Source organism: Pipistrellus hanaki (assembly GCF_964339955.1).
Source record: "Pipistrellus hanaki genome assembly, chromosome: 4".
In the NCBI taxonomy this organism is placed as follows: Eukaryota; Metazoa; Chordata; class Mammalia; order Chiroptera; family Vespertilionidae; genus Pipistrellus; species Pipistrellus hanaki.
In genome coordinates, this window is record NC_140506.1 from 41,006,011 (window position 1) to 41,029,085 (window position 23,075).

Here is a 23,075-nt window from a genome sequence, read left to right on the forward strand (position 1 = left end):
ATGCAAAGTATAATAAATGTAAATGATGATCACTTCCTAATCTCATTCAAGGGTTTCTAAAGTTAGGATAACAAGAGACTTATCCCTTGATATACCATTATTATACCTGATGTAAAATCACTGGAAATATAAAACATTTAAATTATACTAATTTCCATGCTAATTTTGGACAACAGAAATAATGAGTATGATTTTAAATGAAAAAGTAATAATGGCTAATCCCGTCAAATATCAGTCACTAATATTTACCAATCATTCCGCTAAGCACAGCCCCACTGGGCTCCATGGGAGCCAGTGAATTAGTCAAAGGACACACACTGCTTCTACTGCTTTCTCTTCTTGTCATCTACTCCAATGAACTCCCTCTCTGCCTTTCTTTCCACAGCTCTGTTTTTCCCCCCCAACCTTCTTACTACCTAAATGGTGTTAACCTAGAAATTGTCTATTCACTCACCTTTTGCCCTTTTTTCTAGACAGACTGTGAACTTTACAGATTCAGTCCTGCCTTGCACCGTTCTTTGCACTTCTGCAAATGCCACACACTATCTGATGACAACTAGTGCCCAATAAATGTTTCCTGATAGTTCTAACAAAAGATTAGAAATAGTGGTGCAGATAATGTACTAGTAAATGTGTGTGTGTGTGTGTGTGTGTGTGTGTGTGTGTGTGTGTGTGTTTTAATTTCAGTTGTGTTTTGTGCCTTCTGATACACTACAATGTATCAAAAGGTATTTGTGAAGTACTGGGTTTTCATAGTATTTAAAGCAATATATATCATCATTAAGTTACTCCCTCAAGACCAAACAAGGGAAAAATAATAGGAAAGTCTCTATTTGCACTTTGTTTTATAATTTTCTTCTAAATAGTATTTCCTCTGGGAAGCAAAGTTGTCTACCTCTCATTACAAGTTTACTGTACAAATGTTGGTCTAAATTTCCTTAGCCAGTTGATGACTTACTCTGAAAAAGCATCCCTTTTGGATTCTGGTTGGCTGTTACAACTTAAGAGTAAAACCAATTCATGACTGCGTTCATAAAGATTCAAAATAATTTAAGTTTTTCCCCCCCATCAAATCATAGATAATAAAAGGCTAATATGCAAATATATATGGGGTCCCCTTGATTGGACCCCAACCATGCATGAATTAAAGCATGAGGGTTCTAGTAATAAAACCAAAATCTGATAGTCTCAAGAAATAGCTGTGTGTTATAAAAAACAATAGGCTCATAAACATTTAACACTAAAACTCTCCAAAAATAAAGAAAAAAGGAAAGAAGGAAGGAGTAATTTGTTTTCTTATCTGATGTAATAGTTAGCTCTTTTTAGTCATGTCAACATTTCACTTAGTCTTCATAATAAAGTACTGCAAAATATTTTCATTAAATTTTGAAAGTGTACAAAGTCTCTGTGCTTTTTAAGTTAAAAAAATTTTAACTTCTGCAAGCTCAGTGTAAAGTAATGATGATGTTTGGCAACTTTAGAACATGCCTGATATGTCTTCTGTTTGATCATATCTACTAAAATTTATTTTAGATGAGAATATTCTCATGGCCAAATTAAACTTTCATGTCTTAAAGAGTGCATTACCTTATTTTGTAAATGACACACATGATTCTTTTATATATTGATACAGGATAAACTAAGTATTGATATCTGAAGATCACATAAAGGAAGTATATCTCCATTTTGGACTTTAAAGTTTTAGGATTAGTAAGGGCAGGATGAAGATGGTGAATTTCTGAGCAGGAAACCAGGATGAGTAACACCTTTGAAGAGAAATGTCCATGGTGTGACACTGTGCTCAGGTACAGGAATAGCCCAGTCTGTCTGGGGTAGAAAATGGGAAGAGGAATGCTGGTGATCACATCTGAGGACACAGACAGGGAGCAGATTATGAAGAACCATTATTGCTAGCTGAGCGAGCTGCTTTTACCTTTTGGCATTGAAGACCTACGAACAAACAGATGGAGGGTACTCTCTGCACCCTTGTATTTTAGAAAGACCTAGTTAAATCATACATGGCACGGTTTAAGAAATGAGTAAAGGAAGACAGAATGAAGACCTACACAGGATTTGATGTTAATAGAATATATATATCTTATCTAATAAAAGAGAAATATTAGGTCTAGTAATAATTAATGTCGTTTTCTAATAATTTTTTAAATCAAATTTATTTAAACAATACAACAAAATGTAATCAACAATATAGTTGCCTTTGTTTTCTACTACTTGTGCCCAACGCTCAGGAAGCATTTTAATCCCTCTGTTGTAAAAGTCTTGTGATTTTGATGCAAAAAATTTGGTCAATGCATTTTTGAGGCATTCTTCATTATTAAATTTTTTTCCAAGAAGAAAGTTTTGCAAAGAACGAAACAAATGGTAATCGGAAGGAGCAATATCAGGAGAATATGCAGGTTGAGGGAGAACTTCCCATTCCAACTGGCGCAGTTTTTCAGCAGTGATTCTTGCAGTATGCGGTCGTGCGTTACCGTGGTGAAGAATTACGCCCTTCCGATAAATCAGCGCGGGTTCTTTTTCTCTTAAAGCTTGGGCTAACCTTTCCAATTGAGCACTATACACTGCACTTGTAATGGTTTGGGTAGATGGTAAAAGTTCATAATGAAGAATTCCTTTAAAATTCCACCAAACACACAACATCACTTTTTTCGCATGCAAGTCAGGTTTTGGCGTGGGCTGTGGAGCCTCATTTTTGTCCAACCATTGAGGCCGCCTTTTCAAATTAACATACAGCACAAATTGTTCATCTCCGGTAACAATTTGCTCTAAAAACGGCAAACGGTTTTGACGAGAGAGGAGTGAACTGCAAATTGTGACTCTTTGATTACGGTTGTTGTTGGTCAACTCATGAGGAACCCATTTTCCAAACTTTTGGACTTTGCCAAGTGCACGCAATTGATTGGAAATTGTTTTTTGTGAAGAATTTAAAGTTGTCGCAAGCTCTTGTTGGGTAATTTGAGGATTTTGCACCAAAAGAGCTTGAAGAGCTTCTTGATCAAAATTGGACACACGGCCTCGACCACTCTTGTCATCTAACGAAAAATTTCCCTCGCGAAATTTTTCAAACCAACGCTGGCATTTTCTGGCGCTAACTGCATCTTGACCAAGAGCATTACAGATGTTTTTTGCAGCCTCACTTGCTTTTCTTCCTAATTGGAACTCGTAAAGCATGCAGTGCCGAATATGCTCTTCATCCGCCATCTTCTTAGCCCTAGTTTTGCAACAAAAACCAAACCAAACACAAACTTTTTCAAGCAAAACTTGTTAATTGCACTTCACAAGTTCTGTAGATACCACGTGTTTGAAGGTTATGTCAATACAAGTCAACGCCAAGCAAGATTTTAAACGAATGTTTAAAAACGACATTAATTATTACTAGACCCAATATATAAATTGACTGTCACTTCACAACACCCACAGCCAATCAGGAGTGAATATGCAAATTAACCCACCAAAGATGGTGGTGGCCCCACTCCCCAGCCACTCCAGGCCTCCAGGCAGCGGGCCTCCTCAGGGCCTCCCTGCCACACTCCACACCTGTAAACCATCCTTGCAGCCTCCCTGTGGCCCAGCCCCCAGCCTCATAGGCAACCCTCTGGTGCCTGAGGTCATAGCTCCCGGTGTCTGGTTTCTCCCTCTACCCCACCCCTGCTCCGCTGCTCTGGTAAACAAAACCCTAGCATTGGAGCAGACCCATGGGCATGGACACATATGGGAGCTCATTTGGTGCATAATTAGTGCACCCCAGAAGCCCTGAGCCAGCCATGCGGTGATGGTGGCAGCTATGGCAGCAGTGACAGGCAGGCGGCTCAGCTTTGATTTGAATAGATGAAAGAGGTCACCTACACTGTAACCCAAATTATCAGATCACCCTCCTCCCTATCTCTCCAAATCAAGAGGGGAGGGCGGAGGAGGAAGAGGATGAGGAAGGGAGGCAGTTGCATCCCACTTTCACAATGGGAAAGTGAGATGCACTAGAGCACCCAACCTCTCCAGTCCTCCCCGCCTGCCTCCCTCCCCCCACCTCTTCCTCTCCATGCCTCCCTGGAAGCATCAGCACTGCACAGAGCAACTCTCTGGAGAAGGAAGGCGAGGAGGAAGCACCGGAGGGCACAGGGCTTGCCACTTCCTTGCCACTGCACAGGCTGCAGAAGTACGCCCACCACGTGCTGGAAGCCAGGGGAAGGAAGGCCTATTCTTACATGAACCTTCCTGCATCGAGCAAGCAATATATATATATATATATATATATATATATATATATATATATCCCCAAAATGTATACACTTTAACAGCTCATAACTCAATTTTGAAAATGAAATGTATTTTTGAAAAAAAAAATGCACACACTTTGAATAATTATAAAAGCAGTTACTTCTTTTATAATTATTCAAAGTGTGTGCATTTTTTTGAGGGGGAACATATATATATATATATATTTTTAATATTCACTCAAGGATATTTTGTTTCCCCACCACCACCCCATTATTTTTAGAAAGAGAGAGAGAAATGGAAAGAGAAAGATGTTATCAGAGAGAAACATTGATCAGTTGCCTCCCATGCACCTGAAGTAGGGATCAAACCCACAACCTAGGTATATGCCTTGGCATGGAATTGAACCCACAATCTTTTGGTATATGGAACAGTGTTCCAACCAATTGTTTAGAGCACAAGATATATTTTAATTCTCAAGTAAGAGGCTCTAAACACTTTCTCATTTTAAGATTGAACTGAATCATAAGTAAGAGAAAACCCAGCTTCTGGTACTTGGATATGTTAATAGAAGGAAGTTTTTACAGTGCATAACATGAGAACAATCAAGAGTTAAAGCACATACATTAGGAATGTGCAGGCACTCTTGCTCATAGTTTCCTTGCATCTTCCAATATTTTACACAATAATTGTGTGTACACATGTTAATATGGATCTAATAAATTTTTAAACCTTCTGCCTATTCTTCAGGACAGATCTACAATGGCCCACAATGGAAGTTAAAATTAAGAACATCTGATTCTAAAAAAAGCAAACAAAACCAGTTACACTTTTACCCATACGTGAACATAGGCAAGATAAACTGGAATTGCATTGGTGAATTTAAAATGATTTATAGTCATAGTCAATTTGTGATGAAAAGAGATCTTTTATTATTTGGGCACTTTTCAATTTTTCTTGATTTAAGAAACTACTTTAAATCTAAATTCATAAAAACATAAATGTTATATTGAGTTACGTTCTTTAATATAGTAGCAAGATAAGTAACACTTTTCTACATGTGTACGAATTTGGTAACATGCAGGCTCAGAGAACAGATGCCAATTACACAGAGGCGGTTATACATTAGTATAATATAGGGATTCTTTCAGTGGCAAAGGCTATTTGCACTGTGATTAACACTGCAAGCAATCTAAATGGAAACAGATCTCAATTTAAATAAATCATGTTTAATTAAAGACTAGATATAAATGTTCACAGAACATAATGTAATGGAATGAAAATTAAACATCTCTGTAATAAATCACATATATTTCTCTTTTTCACAGATGAAGGCATTATCATTTCCAGAAAAAAAGTTCATATCTAGCAATAATATACTAGACTATACTAGACTATTTTTATAACTAAGAAAAACTTGACATAGCAGTTCCAAAATAAAATAGAATTCCCATATTTGGTCATATTTCTAGTCCATGCATTATTAAAATAGCTATCATTTTTTGAGGACTTTGTTTCTATGATTGCTTAATGAAATTGTTGGCTTTTTTTAAACCTAATTGAAAATTGGACTTTATCAATACACCAGCTTAGTCCTGATTTCTTTCTCTCAACACATAAAACATCATTGTTCACAGTGTAGTCTGAGACATAGTAACAAGCTAAATCTGGATTTCCAGATGTAGATGCATATACACCTTTTCTTTCAGAGTGAAGGAGAGGAGCAGTGAAGGAAGAAGAAAATAAGATAAAGAAAGACCAGAAGAGATGAGAGAGTAGAAAGATGGTCACAACAGTATGAATTTCTCTGAACCAAAGAGGTACTCCAGGAGGATTTCCATGCCCTTTGCTCTCCTGTAAACCTGCTACACAGATTTATTCACTTGCATATGTATAAGTTAGACGCTGTCTTTACCATTATGTCTCAGCCCATTTTCTTCAGATTTGCGAAGGTGTGTTCATAGTCTACCCGCTTTGTCTTGAGTTTTTGCTAATGAATAATTGGTCAGATAGTTTCCATTTCTTTTTTTGTGGAGAGGATATTTAAGATATAATAGATGCTTCTAGAAACAGTCAGGTATGTAACACAGTATTATTAGCTATAATCACCTTACTGGACTTTAGGTCCCCAAATCCCAATCTTATAACTGGAATTTTGTACACTGACAAAGTTCCTCATTTCTCTACCCACCCTACCCACCACTCTTCTCTCTATTTCTCTGAGTTTGTCTTTTTAGATTTCACGTATAAGTGAGATAATTCTTTGTCTTTCTCTAACTTCACTTCACATAATGTCCCCAAAGTCTATCCAAGTTGTCACAAATGGCAGAATTTCCTTCTTTCTCATGGCTGAGAAATATTCCTGTGTGTATATGTGTGTGTGTGTGTGTGTGTGTGTGTGTGTGTGTGTGTGTGAGAGAGAGAGAGAGAGAGAGAGAGAGAGAGAGAGAGAGAGAGAGAAAGAGAGAGAGAGAGAAAGAAGAGAGAGAGAGAGAGAGAGAGAGAGAGAGAGAGAGAGAGAGAGAGAGAGAGAGAGAGATCTTCCTTACCCATTTATCTTTTGATGGACAGTTGGTCCTTTCCATATCTTTTCTATTGAGTATTTTTATGTAAACCAGTATGAACATTACCCCAAAACCAAAACAAAATTACTGTATAATCCAGCAATCCAACTTCTGGCTATAGATTCCAGTAAATTGGGAAGAAAAAAAAAGGATCTCATAAAGATATTTGCTTTGAATATTTTGAGCACTGACACTATTTAGACCAGGACATCCATCATTCTTGCGTCACCTAATCTTCTGGTTAGTGGAGATAAAGGCAACTCAGTTCAAACATGAATCCATTTCCTTTTCATCCCTAAGTACATCTAAGCCCCAGGAGCATGAAGAAGGAACAACTGATTCTCAGGCTGAGCAACCTCATTTTTATATATTAAAAGGACAGCACGATAAAGCCTTTTTTTTTCCCCTTTGCAAAGAAATAATTTCTCAACTTCTTGATTCCTTTCCCTTGGGTTGTCTTTCCTCCTTGCAATGTTGTTATTGACTCTTAATTAGCCAGCAAGAGCTTTTTCAAGAGCCTGCTATATTTGATCCTTAACAACACATCTTCCCTGGGCTCCCCATTAGCTATTAAATATTCTCCAGACCTCCTGTGAGTGATTGCCTTTTAAAATTTGACCTTTTAGTTTTGTTCTTATCTAAAGCCTATTGTTTTTCAATTTCTCTCTTAAGGCTGAACAAATTATGATGAATTTGTAGGAATTCTTTCACCTACTTAGATACTGAATTTAATTATGTCATGTGCAGAATTATCTACGGGGTTTCCCAGTCATTTCTGGGACCAGTTTAGTATATTTTTAATATTGTGTGTTTGGACTCCCTTTTGATCTGGCATTCTGCCATAATATTAGTAATTCATTTTAAAGAAGCAAATTGAACTCTGCATTCTTTAATCAGAACATATCACACGCTAACTTTTTTATAATAATTTACTGATAACTTTCATTTACCAAGAATAATAGCATCAAAAAACAAGCAAATCCAAGAGGTATCTATCCATCGCAACTTTCAAACAGAGATTATACTCTCTTGCCATGTCTATCCTATAATCCTAACATTTAATATCTCAATTTAGATGCAAAAATCCTTTGAGACAAAGAATTGAGACAGAGTCCAATTCTCTAGGATGCTTCTATGTAAAGTTACTCTTATAAGACCTTATTTGCCTTAACCAGATATTTGGCCAGTAGGACAAGCTAGCTTTTCCAAGGTATGTATAAAGCTAAAATCAGGGGAGATAGAAGAAGGGTTGGGGAGGAGGTAATAATATAGTGCTTTAACTCAAATATTTAAAGCCTTAACATTTTATAAATAGAAGCTATATGAAGAACATACAATAGAAGCCAAAAGAACTGATATCTCTGGTGAAAATTTTCTCATTAAAAAAGGCATTACCTCAAGGGCACACAGTATAGTAGCTGCAATAAGTATTTGTCCATTAGTAAGAAAGAGCTGGGAATATTAGAGACCTGTGGGATCACTAACTGTAAAAGTACAGTGAATCCCTTGATTGTGGCAGGTATACCAAACTACTTTTAAAGGGGTGCTATTAAGGAAAATGAGTTAAAACAATGCTCCTTTTAAAAGTTAGAACTTTAAAACTATACCAATGACTGATAGAAAAAAATTAATTCACTTGAAATATGGTGTTGAAATAGAGCTCTATGGATACCCTGAACCATCAGAAAAGTGAACAAATGGGTCCTAAAAAAATTAAGTCTGAAATATTGCTGGAGGCAAAAATGACAAAACTAAAGCTGTCCTACTTCCAAGCACATCACAAGAAGGTAATAATGTTGACAAAAATAGAAGGCAGCAAGAAAAGAGGAAGACCAAATATGAGATATATTAACTCTATAAAAGAACCCATAAGCATGAGGTTATAGGCGCTGAGTAGGCTACTGAGGACAGGAAATTATGGACATCACTCATTGGTGGGGTTGCTAGGAGATAGAGATGATTCAATGGCACAGAGCAACAATGCAAAGGACCCACACCAGAGCTTCTGATTCAAATAGACTTGGATGGAATGAAGGCAATGCTATTATTTATATAGTAGACCAGGTGATTCTAAGTGTAACCAGGGTTGATAAACATTGAGCAGAACTTCTCTGTATAAAGCCTATCTTCCATCCATCCATCTATCCTGAGTTTCTGTGCTAGATGCTAAGAATGCAAATATGTTATGGTCCTTTACTTTTCTCAATGTTCTTGCAGTAAATGGAAAAGGAAATAATCAGGTATAATGCAAAGTGAAAAAAGCTCTACTAGGAGAATGAATGCACAGTTTTTCAAAGGAACTCTGTTATCAATAACTAAGTCAGCTTAGCAGGCTAGAGAATATTGAGTTTTAGAGGAGGAGTCTTATAGGCTAGGGGAAATGCTTCTCAGTTATCTGGAGTTACAAATAATTTATAAGGTTATTTTTATGAATTCATATACATCTCATTATCCTGCAGTTGTGAGAGTAAGTCATATATTTTCTGGTTTCCTACTTTTACCGTGGTATGTTATCATTTTATACTTTTGCATATTTATTCATGATACCTTATCCAAAATTAATCACTCTATCCAAAATTAATCACTCTATTCTGTCAACTGCATATTAAATTAGTTCTTTTTTCTCTATTTTTAGTGGTCAATATTATCAATCAACTACTTTGAATTTTTCCTGTATTGAGTCATCAGATCCAAAACTGACTAAGTGAGATGAGATTCAGATTCACATGGGAAGAATAGCTGTGATTCATGCGGTTACCATCTCACTCATTCATTCATTAAAATGTTGATGAAATTCTTCTATGAAGTAGGCTCCAAAATATATGATTGTAAAGGTCAGTAAATAGGGATAGGTCCTGATCTGAGATATCTCACTTTCTGCAATTCTACCCAGGAAAGAGATAATTGTGACAAAGTATAGTGAAGTATGTTCTAAATACCACTAGGCACAAGATGCACTGTGGTCATAGAAGAGGCAGCGCCTCGCCTAGAGGTGATGTGGAAGATTACTTACAGAAGGTGATGTTCCATTGGTGCCTGAAGGATTAGCAGGAGTCTTGTAGAGATGTTAAAAGTAGGAAGGGTCATAAAACAACACGATGCTTCCAGAGAAACCTGAACCCTTTTAAATGTCTGGATATTCACAGGGATTATGTGTATAGAACTACTAAGAATGGTGGTTATAGATAGCCTGGAACTAGATTTTTATGGCCTAGTAAATCAAGTTAAGGAGTGTGAGCTTTAGTCTGTGGATACTGGGGAGTGAATAGAGAATTCAAGAATATGAAGGGAGCATAGAATTGAATAGATTTGATTTTCAGAAAGTTCATTCCCATACTCTAGAATTTCATTACTGGTAACATTTTGGGGAAAACAATTCAAAATATCTCAAGAAAAATTATATTAAGTTCAATACTCAGATCACATAATATTATGACTATAGCCATGTATCTTTAAGCATTTAGCTTAGTTTGAAATGCATACAGATTTCCTAATATTTAAGGTTGGCATATTTAGCAAATAAATGTGTATGATGCCTATGCAATGTTTTGCTCATACTAATACAAAAACAGTTTATCTGAAATTCAAATTTACTTGGAAATCCTGTACTTTATCTGGGAATCCCAATTGAATTGTCAACTAGAATCTGATTTCTCCATAGTTTCTTTCTTGCCTTTTATATAAGCACTTTAATTTTCAGCATATGGTCATGTTTTTCATTTTTTATTTTCAGCAGACCCCAAGGAAAATTACCTGCAGTGAAAATCATTATTGGCAAAGGAGTGCTCTTCAGGCTTTTGCTCAAACTAAAATCCCTTACTTGCATTCTGCAAACTGGTGCATAATCTTTAGAGTTTACTTCTATGCAAGTTTCAATATACAAGTATGAACAAAAAACACCTTGGGATAATAACATGACAACCATTAGCACGTTTAGCTACTTGTACATTATTTAGTATGTGCCAAACTTTGTTCAAAATGTTCCGCATATAACATTACACCCTCTGAGCTAGTTACTGTTATCATAACTGTTTTACAGATAAGGGAGTTGAAAATTTACAAAACTTGCCAAGAGTCATGAAGGCGGTAAAAAGGAGAGTAAAACTCAGATAATTTTTCTCAAGAAGCTATTCACCAGTACACTAAACCACCACTATGGAAGATCAATACTCCCAATTCACCTTCCCTTCATACTTGCCTTCAAGGTACAATTCAATGTGCTGGGGACAATAGATATGGGAGAATACATGGTCCTTGATCTCAGAACGTTTATAATGTTCAACAAATACTAACATTGCTGCTCTGGGACAGACTAGTTCTAAAATCTTAGTTTGTAATACTTTTTGCCTTTATTCCACTTAGTATTTTTTCTCAAAACTTTAAATGGTTTAGGCTTAATGAGCATCTGTTCTTTTATTCCTGAAATCTACAAGGGCTTGTTATTTAGAAATAGATTTCTTGGGCTCTTACATTTTGTTTTATATGCCTTCCTACTGTGCATTCAGATGAAAGGGACACATTTGTTTTTGTTTTTTATAGAGGGCATAAATATATTTTATAATCTGTACAATTGAAAAAAAAATTTCTTTTTCAGGGGTAACAATATATTTTAAGCATAATTAAAGTATGTCTAAAAAGATTGGATCTTATTATACTTCTATAGAAACTATCAGGATTAAATGAGGTAATTTATGGGAAAAAATATCTTGCATACTCTCAGGACTATGAAAATGTTTCCACATTATTGGAGTATTGTTAATCCATATTCATTTTGTTCTGTAATATGTTCCTTGGTTATGCAGCTGAATGAAAATGCATGTATTTTTTCATGAGGTTTCTGTATACAGAGTATATAGAGACTTCTACTTTGGGGGTTATCATTAGGGTAACTAAATGGGTAGCATTTTCATAAATATTCTACAGATGAGAAGCCTTGGCTTGGAGAGGCATGAAAGACAGTATTTATTCCCATAATTGCTAAGCCTGTGGAAATTTTGTTCCATTGAATGGAATTATTCAACAGAAACTCCTGAATATATTTCATCCTAACGTGGTAACAGTTACTGTTTTTTGAAAATCAAGGACATCAAGTCTCTGTACATTTTGCCTGACAGATCACTTAGACCCAGGACTGACAGATATAAATGGCCTGTGTATACAGAGAATGTGCCTTCTTAATTTCCTAGGCATTTCACCGCTATGTCCCAACAAGGTGAAAGAGCTGGGTGGCTCCATTCCCATCAATTCCAGAATCTCATCTACATAATTACAGGAGTGTTCCTGGAAGCCTGGTGGAGCTGGAGGCAGCCAACCTCTGCCACACTCCAGACCACCCTGGAAGAAGCTGCTTCAAGCAACCAACTCACTACTCAGAGCCAAGAAGTGCTGCTGACATGCCATTCCTTTTCACATTTCATTTCTCTCATATTTATTAAGTATGCTAAATGGACATATTTTCTTCATTAAAAGTGATAACATTGGCCCAGCTGGCATGGCTCAGTGCTTGAGTGTGGACCTATGAACCAAGAGGTCACAGTTTGATTCCAGGTCAGGGGACATGCCTGGGTTGCAAGCTCAATCCCCAGTGTGGGGCATGGAGGAGGCAGCCGATCAATGATTCTCTCTCATCATTGATGTTTCTATATCTCTCTACCTCTTCCTTCCTCTACAAAATATGTTAAAAGTGATGATGTTGGCATTCAAGAGAATTTCTGTTTTTGGCCAAGACCTAATAGCAGAGACAAGATTTGCTCTCCTGTATGAAACAACCCAATGAGTAAAACAGACAAAACATGAGACAACAGTTTTCAAGACACTAAACAATAGGAAAGAGAGAACAATCATAAGCCAGGTGGGACCTAAAATTGACCAGGTTTACTGCCTTAAGAGGGATTCCAGGCCAGAGCATAGAGAGGAAGCATCTAGGAGGAGCCTGCAAAACTTTCTAAGTTGAAGAGTGCTGAGAGGAGAGGGTTACACAGAGACAGACCCCACCGCCATCTGCGCAGCCTGTCCTGAGCACTAGAGAGCCCCTCAGGGATGCCACGGAGTCTGGATCAGCTCAGCCAAGTGAGGAAACTACTGAGGAAAGAACCATCTAAATGCACCAGAGGGAGCAATACGTGGAGATCACACCACACCACACCAGGAAAACTCCCTTCAGTTAGACTGGAAAATAAACTAATTTATGGGGCTTTGGGCACAGGACTTGGAAAGGACTTGACTGCATGGTGGGGAATAATTACTCCTGGACTGAACACCTCATTGGCCCTGCCTTCTAATCTTATAAGCAAGACCCAGAAGGTTCAAATTGTTTCCAAGTGACTAGTGTTAAGAAAACTAAGCCCAAGAAGATGTATAGGGCTATACCAGAGTATCTAGCACTCAACAAGTTTAAATTCATGTCTAGAATCCAGTCAAGATTAATAGGGATGGAAAAAAGCAGGAGCAAACCACATATCAGACTTAGCAGACAAAGATATTAAAATGTTTATCGTAACTCACTTCTATATATTGAAAATGTTAAGTAGAGACATGGAAAATTAAAAAGATATCCAAATTGAACTTCCAAGGATGAAAACTATAATGCGTGAAATGAAAAATACACTAGAATAAACCCAATTAGACATTGCAGAAGAAAAGATTAGTGAACATTAAAAACAATAGAAATACAGAATAAATAGAAATACAGAATAAAATAGAGACAAAATTTTACATTAGTGAGTTGTGGAACATGATTACAAATAGCCTAAAACTGAGGTGATTGGAGTCCCTGAAAATAGAGGGCAGAAAATATTTGAGTAGTTAATAGCCCAAATTTTCCCAAATATGATAAAAAGTATAGCCAAAGATCCAGACAACACAATAAATCTCCAACACCAGAAATATGAAGAAAAGTACACAAAGGCAGATCATGATTACACAAAAAAGTAGAATTCTACAGATAAATGTAGTCTTCAACAAGTACTTTTTAACAAATATATATATATATATATATGCAAAAAACTCTAGATGCATGTCCAATATTAAAATTAACTCAAAATGGGTTGTAGACCTTAAAGGGAAACCTAAAGCCATAAAAAATTTACAGAAGTAATTATGGGAGAAAATTGTCCTGCACTCAATTTAGACAAAGTTTTCTTAGCTATAACCTCAAAAGTAGGAGCCATTAAAAATAATCAATTGTACTATATCAAAATTATAAACTTCTGCTCTTCAAGATAAATTTTAAGATAACAAAAAGGCAAGCCACATTTGGAAGAATAAATTTGCAAATACAATTTCTGATAAAATACTTGTATCCAGGATGTATAAAGAATTTTCAAAACTCAATGGGAAAGAAACAAATGACAAAAAATAAAATAAAATAAAATCTTGGCAAAAGATTTGAACGTCTGTTCAAATATCCTTACAAAAGAATATTTGACAAATAAACAAGAAAAGATGTGACTTCATTTGTCTTTAGAGAAATGAAAATTAAAACAAAGATATTACTGTAGCTAAAAAAAACAACATTATCATACCAAATGTTGGGGAGGATGTGCATAAAGTAATTTCTTATCACTGTTGGTCAGAATGTAAAATAATAAAATATGTTCAGAAAATAGTTTAGCAGTTTCTCAAATATTTAAACATACATCTACCATTCAAACCCTAGATATTTACAAAACAGAAATGAAGCTACGTCCATACAAAGATATGTGTGAGTATTCATAGCAGCTTTATTCTTAAGTGCCCCCAAACTATCAAAATATACAGCAATCAGCAAACAAACAAATTATAGTATACCCGTACAACTAAATACAACTTAATAAAAAATGAACTATTGATACAAGCAACAACAAAAAGGGATCTCAAAATATGTTGAGTGAAAGAAACCAGACACAAGGAGAACATATTTTCTGGTTCTGTTTATATACATTTCTAGCAATGCAAATGAATCTGTAGACATAGAAAGCAGATCCGTAGTTTTCTGGGAAGAAGTTGGTGGACAGATGGGAAAAATTACAATGGGGTAAAAAGAAACTCTGTGGGTAATAAAATATTCAGTATTTTGATTAAAACGATGGTTTCATAAGTGCATGCATATATCAAAAAGTTTCACACTGTACATTTTAAATGTGTATCTTTTATTGTATGGTAATTATGCCTGAACAAAGATGATGGAAGAAAATGATCATGTCAACATTCTTTTTATAACTCATTTATCAATTGTGCATTTACATCTACACACACTCACATAATGCACACACATTGCAATACAACTGCACAGTTATCCGGGAACATCAGCCTTCTCAAATCCACATCAGAGAGAGTTTTGTTTTGTTTTTATACTTAAACCTCAAAGTGAAAACCATGCAGCCCAAATGAAGTGAGGCAGGTCTTCTTGGAAAGACCGAGTAGTTTAATAAAACATACTAATAGAAGGAGCTGTACTCATAAAAATGACAAAAACACTAATTTTTTCATGGTAGTTCACCTCCTACTTTGCAGGTTATTTTCATCATTCAGGAAAGGCTTTGCAGGAAGCCTTAAATGAAGATGAATGGACAAATAGTAACACAACTGCAAGATTTTCTATTGCTCATGTTTTTGGTTTCAGATTGGATTTACTTCTGATGTGGCTGAATATAAGAATTCTGATGATTATAAACTATAACCGGGTTTACTCAGACCTCCCTAATAGTTCTTATTTCTCAGTAATTTTTCTGAGGCTCATAAAGTATATTATTGTGTATGTTTCCTGCATTCATATAGCATCTATTTAAGTGACTGCAATTTTCATTTGGGAACTTTGAAATAATTCTCTTTAGTCTTATATGAGATGTATGACTTTAAAGATGTATATATTTAAAGGAGAATTTCCTTATTAATTTCTGTTAATATACACTAAAATGGAAATCTCAATTCCAATCATTATTTCCCATGTAATTTCACATTATAAAAGTAAGCCTTCAGGGCAACCATTTCCATCATCTCCAATGATCCTGATTAAAACATTTTACTATTTCCATAACAAGAGCGTTAACAAATGGTCCTAATCTGTCAGAGAGGAATGGGTCTGATTAGAAACTGCATTGCTGTGTTATGCTGTTATAAAATGAATGCCAGAAGAAAAGTTTAGTTCCCTTTAATAAAATTCAATGACTGTGAACTGACTTAATATCTGTAAATAGTAAGTATAAGTGTAACTGCACCCACTTAATTTGGTTATTTAATTTGGCCCTGAGGATAATGATTTGAGTTTATGCAGCAACTTACTTGCCTATACTCATTAAGTCTCTGTCTGGTGCTTCAGAGGATACATAAAGGATTATGTGGTCTCACCCTAATGGACTACAGAGTTTCTTCAGAAGTCATATTAATATTATTTTTAAAATATATTTTATTGATTTTTTACAGAGAGAAAGAGAGAGGGACAGATTCAGAAATATCAATGAGAGAGAGTCATCGATCAGCTGCCTCTTGCACACTCCCCACTGGGGACGTGCCCGCAACCAAGGTACATGCCCTTGACCGGAATCGAACCGGGACCCTTCAGTCTAGAGGCCGACGCTCTATCCACTGAGCCAAACCGGTTTCGGCAGAAGTCATATTAATATTTTACCAAAATAGAATCCATCCACAGGTACTGCAAAATTTAAAATATTTTGGTGAAGTTCTGCAGAGAAAAAGGACCAAGATCTATTGATGATGAATTTTCTATCTAAGTGTGCAAATGTATTTTTGAAATCCACAGAGCTCTTTATAGGTACTACCACTGAACTATACATTTTTTTATGTTGAAGAAATATAGAGGTTACTGTAATTGTGCATAGTGAAAATGATTGACACCTTATTTTTATTTGCCTGCTATATATTATAATTGTGGAGGTACAATAATTTAGTCTGTGGCTTTTATTTTATTGCTTACATTATTAATAGAAAACTCATATTTCTTAAATGATAATGTGATCTTTCTATGCTCTTCTGAATTCTGTAAGTTACATAATTATTTTAGGTCTTCTATTGATTATTTTTACAATCTTGAACATATATTTAAACCTACTTTGTACATCAGGTTTAGACATTAAGGCTATATATCTCCTTTCTATATATCTCTTTCCTATCTATACTGCCCTACTTCTTTTATTTACTATTAAAATTCTATTTATTTTTATGATACATTCTTGTCCCATTGTGGTAAATGTATCAGTTAGGAAAAGTTACAGTTAGTCTGTGTAACAATCACCAACCTCCCCGGTATTCAATATGAATATTATATTTATTTCTGCAACATCTGAGGTCACTGAGGGGGGCTGGTGTCAGGAGATCTCCAGGTGGGCTTCATTGAGGGGCTCTGCTTTGAACTCAAGATCCTGACAGCTTTGGCTCCTTGCTGAGGTTTGGGCTCAAGTCTGCTCCCTGCGTGACTGTTCTGAAATCCAAGCTGAGGCAGCAGCTTCACTGTGTACCTCTGAGATGGGAACAACAGAAGATCAAACGAGCAAGTGAAACCTGCAAAGTCTCCTAAGGCTGAGGCTCAGAAGTGGCTCACTGTGATTCTGATTCATTCAATTGGCAAATCCAAGCAGCATTTCCAAACTCCAAGTGGTGGGTGTAAGAGGAATATATTCCTCCTTTACAGAAAGGGTTTCCAAGACACACAATAAAGAGTAAGGATATAGGGAAGGATGAAAAATTGGGACAATAATGCCATCTATATATTAATTCTTTAATTACCTCTACATAACTGATTAAAAAATTAGAAATTAGAGTATTTACAGTACCATCCTATATAATAGAAGGGTAATATGCAAACTGACCAGAACAGCGAACAACTGGGAAAGATTGGTCGCTGTGAGGCACACTGATCACCAGGGGCAGACACTTAATGGAGGAGCTGCCCCCTGGTGGTCAGTGTGCTTTCACAGGGGGGCGGGGGGGAGGGCAGCTCAGCAAGAAGCCTGCTCATGGCTGGCCAGCGCAGCAGGGCAGTGGCAGGAGCCTCTCCCGCCTCCATGGCAGTGGTAAGGATGTCCGACTAATGGCTTTGGCCCATTCCCCAGGGCTCCCAGGCTGCCAGAGGGATGTCTGACTGCCAGCTGAGGCCCGATCCCCCAGGGAGTGGACCTAAGCCAGCAGGTGGACATCCATCGAGGGCTCCCGGGCTGCTAGTGGGCATCATAGTGATGGGTCATTCCACCATTTGGGTCAATTTGCATATTACCCTTTTAATATATAGGATGGTGTTGCGAGAGGGCACAGGTCGGGCTGAGGGACACCCCTATCCCCCGAGTGCACAAATTTTCCTTTACTGGGCCTCTAGTAATTTTATAAATATTATTCACTATAAAACCATTCACTATAAAACCATGGTTCAGCAAAAACAAAACAAAACAAAACAAAACAAAACAACAATAAAAAAACAATATGGAGGCTGTTCTAGCAACACACTCAAATGGATTTCCCTTTGATATATTCTATTAATTGTTCAAAATTATGTCACCTTCAGATGCTTCATATTATAAGAGCTTCTTTCTCTCTCTCTCTTATTTTTCCCATACTAACATACTGCTTTTTTTGTTGAAATAAGAAAAAAAAACTTATTTGACATATGAAATGACCACAGTCTTCAATATTTAGATTGAAATGTATTCCCAAGCTTCTTGAGAACATTCTCCTGCCCTCTGATTAGTTATTCTGAGTTTGGCTGATTGTTTTCCAGGCGTAGTACCAGCTGCATCCTAGAATTTGTATTTCTTTCTCTCCTACGTTAGTCTATTCTTTCCTGGATCCTATGTTTCTTCTTTTTCGATTGCTATATGATACCTTCAGATCATTTTCAGGATAGAAGTAAGGACAATGTTATTTTTATCCTTTGTCTTAAAATTGTCCCCACACTTGAATAAAATTTGACTAATAACAGAAGTCTAAGTTCAAATTCATATATCCCTAGAAATATAAAGCACACCCATTTCTTCATTGACTTCTACTATGTAGAATTGCTGTCTGAGAAGTCTGATACCAATATCAATTTTGCTTCTTTAGGGACAACTTTAGGGTTTAGTTTAGCTTTTCCTAGGGGTTTTGTAATTTTTTTCTATACCTATATATTATTAGAATTTGTCTGGATAGATCTTATTTTTTATTCATTGAGCTGGCATTCATTAATTTATCTCAATATAATTACTCATTTGTCATTACCTCCAATTTTTCTATTCTCCCCTGAACTATAAAACTAGTCCTATCTTGAATTTCATAAGTTGATTCTTCCTGTTTATTAAACATGTCTTATATTTTTCAGTTTATTATATTTTGACCTAAGTTTTGTAAGATTTCTATGACTTTATTTTCCTATCTTTTTTTAAAAAAAAAATTCTTCCAGTCATATTTTTCATCTCTGTGAGCTTTTTCACAAAGTGATATATTTTTATATATATTATGTTTTCTTTATATTTGCAATTTAGATGATTTAAAAAAAGGTCTCCCTGTTTCACGAATCATGCTTGCTTCCTCTCATATCAGTTATTCTATGTGCTCATAGATCTGTATTGCACTGCTGACTTCAAATGCCTTATGATTCTTGATTATCTACTTACGTGGATGAAAAACTAGATTAATTAATATACGTAACCACCTTGGTCTCTCCAGTCTTTTTATAAATGTATCTTCACCAACAGTCTTCTCTCCTGCATGGAAGGGCTGACTATAGACCTAACAAATGCAGAACATTTCAGGGAGTAGGCAGTGTGACCACCTCCACCTTGGAAAATAAAAATTTTGTTCAGCTATGCTTACTTCCATAAGAGGAAACCCAGCCCTCTCCAGGGAAGCTAAAGATTTTTAGATAGCAGTCTTCCAGATTCAGCCTTGAAAATCATGCTTGATAGGTAGGAGAGTGAAGGAAATAGTTGTACAACTGGAATTGCTGTTGTAGCAAGTTCTTAACTATTGTGATCGAATTTCTGTCTGCTCAGGACTCCCAGTTTGGACTCTTCACCAGGAGAAGAACGGCCCTACCTCTATTCAGACTTTTCCAGATCATGGATACAGATTCTTGGTCCCTTCTCTATCAACATAATTCTTTCCCCTATTCTTTCATCCAGAAATGTCAAAAGTCACCTTGAGCTAATAGTCCCTTCTCACTGTTTTTAGAGTATTAACAAAACAAACAAACAAACAACAACAAAAAATATATATATATGTGTGTGTGTGTGTGTGTGTGTGTGTGTGTGTATTTTTTCCCTTTATTTAAGCTTCACTATTACTTTAAATTGATTTAAGAAAAAAGATATGATAAACCTGTATGTTCAGTGTGCCATCTTGAAAGGCTAAAATTAAATTATATATAATATAAAATTAGGTGAGAATATGGGAAAAAGAAGGAGACGATCCAGTAATTTAACTGGAATCTTGACTCTTTACTCCAAGATTGTTAATGAAGAAGCTTTTAAGCGCTGGGATATCTGCTATAGCCCCTTGACTTACAGATGGCTCTCTGCGAAACGAGGCTCATTCCTTCTGACTGGTCCATAAAGTTACGAAGAGCATATTCCCTGTGAGAGCAATAAGCTCAGTCCTAGAGGCTGTTAGGAAAGCTTCTGAAGAAGTTACTCTTTTGAAAAATTCTATTGATAGCATCCTCTAGATAAAATCTTTCTCCAGCCTATATTCATTGGAGACACCAGACCAGAATACCTTCACCACAAGTCATAGAGACAGAAAGAGAAAAGTAGAAAAAGTTAAACAAAGTTGAGCTTTCTCCTTCCTTACTGCCATTGATATCAAAATGTTTATGCCAGCAATGAGACATGATAAAAAAAATAAAACCTTTCTCTGTAAGTCTCCTTAGAAAAATAGTAGATCCTTAATAATGCTCTCAGACTAGTTCTTTAACCATTATTAATTCTACTTAAGAGCTGAAGAGTATTTGATAAGATTATCTAAATAAATGTTTTTTTTATTCTTTAAATGAATTAGATTTATTCATATTCATACTTTAGAAGCAGTTTTATATACATTCCAGATGTGAAGCAATAAATAACATTCAAACAGCTATTAAGAATTAAGATATGCCCAAACTCTTCAAAAATATATACAACCCACACAAACACACATGGTTTATGGCATTGTCTGCTCAAACTCTGTTTTCTTGAATGTTCACATTTTGTACATATTTTTAACATAATTTTAAAAATTATGAAGTCTGGTATTTTGTTTTTTTTCCAAATCAATTTCTTGGGCACTTTCCATTCCTCCCACATTGCATGACAGTGTTTCTGACAGTGACAGAGCTGCCAACCTGTGGATTTCTGTAAGGAGGCCAGTGCAGAGAATAATATAGATGGTAATGAATATTTTTATTTCTAAATTTTTGTGGGCAAATTTGCTTTTCCATTAAAAGTTATTATTAAGATGTGTTATACATTAAAAATAATAACAAATATAAACCTAAATGCATAAGTACCAAAATGCATAAATATTCAGAAAGGTTAATTAAAATAAGACAATACTTCAGACTTGGAACATTGCATATATTGGTGGCAATTAAAAATGAATGTTTCAACAATTTTCTAGGCCATGATAGCTAGAATATATTACTGAACAAAAGAAGTCTTGTTATAATGAAGCAGGATGCTGAATACAATTAAAATATTACAATAGCATTTAGACAAAATTGTTAGGCACAACAAGCTTCATTACATCGAAGAAAGACTTTTTAAAATGCATTGGAAAACCAGATGTCCTAGTAAGCAAAAGCAAAAATAAATTGAAATCTGACTGGTTTATAAATCTATCAATTATATTGGACAGAGTCAAGTAGTAGTTTTGCATTCTCATTTCTCTACTTTTATAGAGCAATTTATAAAAATATGTAACCTTAGGGCTTTCCCAATTTTCCATCTTATCTCTGAAAGTGAGCACTACTCTAATATTTAGAAGAGAAGTATCTGCACTGGAGTAAATTAAAGTGAATCCTGGGAAAATAATTTATCCAAGAACCACTAGCAAAACACACAAAAATTCAACTGCATTCCTATATATCTAAATATGTCAGCTTTTTCTCTGAGAGATGCCCAGGATTATGCTGCAAAATAGAATACCTGGAAGATAAAAGAACACTCAAACATCAATATAGAAACACATCGATCACTAAAACATAATTTTAAAATGCTTCCAGCATATTCAAGACACATACATTTCATAGTTATGTAGTGCACAGTACTACCTTATTATAAAGTAAGGTTTGCATCTATTTGCTATTTATTCCCCAATCACATGGTAAAATAAGATAGTTAAAAGTGAAAAAAAAACCCACATAAATATAAAAACATTTGGTTTTATGTTTAGAAACCTTTCATCCTAAAATGTATAAGAAAACTATTACTTTGGGGGAAAAAAGTATTTGTGATAAATTCTCCATTTTTCTGTAACAGGGTGTTTACCTTAATTTTTTCAACCTCCAGGTCAGGGAACTCAATTATATCATTCCATGCTTTTGTGCTTCAGTTTAATTTTCAGTATATAGAGTATTGATCTAATAATCATACTCTGCTCCCCCAAATATCTACAGTCATTTTCCCTCAAAACTCATTTATTACAAAACAGATCCAAGTAGCCCCTCTGGTGCCTATCACAAAGGAACAAACAACAATAAAAAGAAGCAATGAACATTTTTATTATATTTTAATAATATTCCAGTTGCCTGTACACGCACAGCCAAGTGGAACCATTTTAGCCACAGGCGTCTCCAGAGAGCCACGGCCTGCCACGCTGCAATACAAATTAACAGGCAAAACCTTCCATTAACAAAAATAGTTAAAGGCAAGTACTACCAATGTAAACTAACAGTACATTCATCTGTATGAAAGCCAAGGTGCAGACATTGTCACAAGTATTTCTCCCGGAGCTGCATACATCCTTCTTATTGGGGTTTCATATTATTTCAATAATCATAAGTAGAGTACAATTTATAGGTAAAAAGTGGTGCCTTTTGGGTTAGCTAAATGCAGAGGAAAATGGGTTAACATTCCTTTTTTGGTTGCTCTTACAAGTTCAAGCTTACATGGGTCATATGTTGTAAGTATATTTTTCCTTTAAAAAAATGTCAATACGCTCTAGTCCTTTCTAACCATGATCTCAAAACTCTTCATCCTATATCTCTATCCGCAAAATTTAAAAAGCAGTATGAACTTCCAATATATGTATAGTTAAGTGGTTTGTGTGTGGGGGGGGTGTTTTTTAATCTTCACCTGAAGCTATTTTTCTCATTGACTTTTAGAGATAGTGGGAGGGAGG

The 23,075-nt window shown here is 35.6% G+C and overlaps 1 protein-coding gene across 2 annotated transcripts in view; it reads right to left on the bottom strand.

The window, feature by feature from the left end:
* Window positions 1-23,075, bottom strand: part of EDIL3 (EGF like repeats and discoidin domains 3) — a 358,208-nt gene that overhangs the window by 152,152 nt on the left and 182,981 nt on the right. The gene's annotated exons all lie outside the window — the stretch shown is intronic.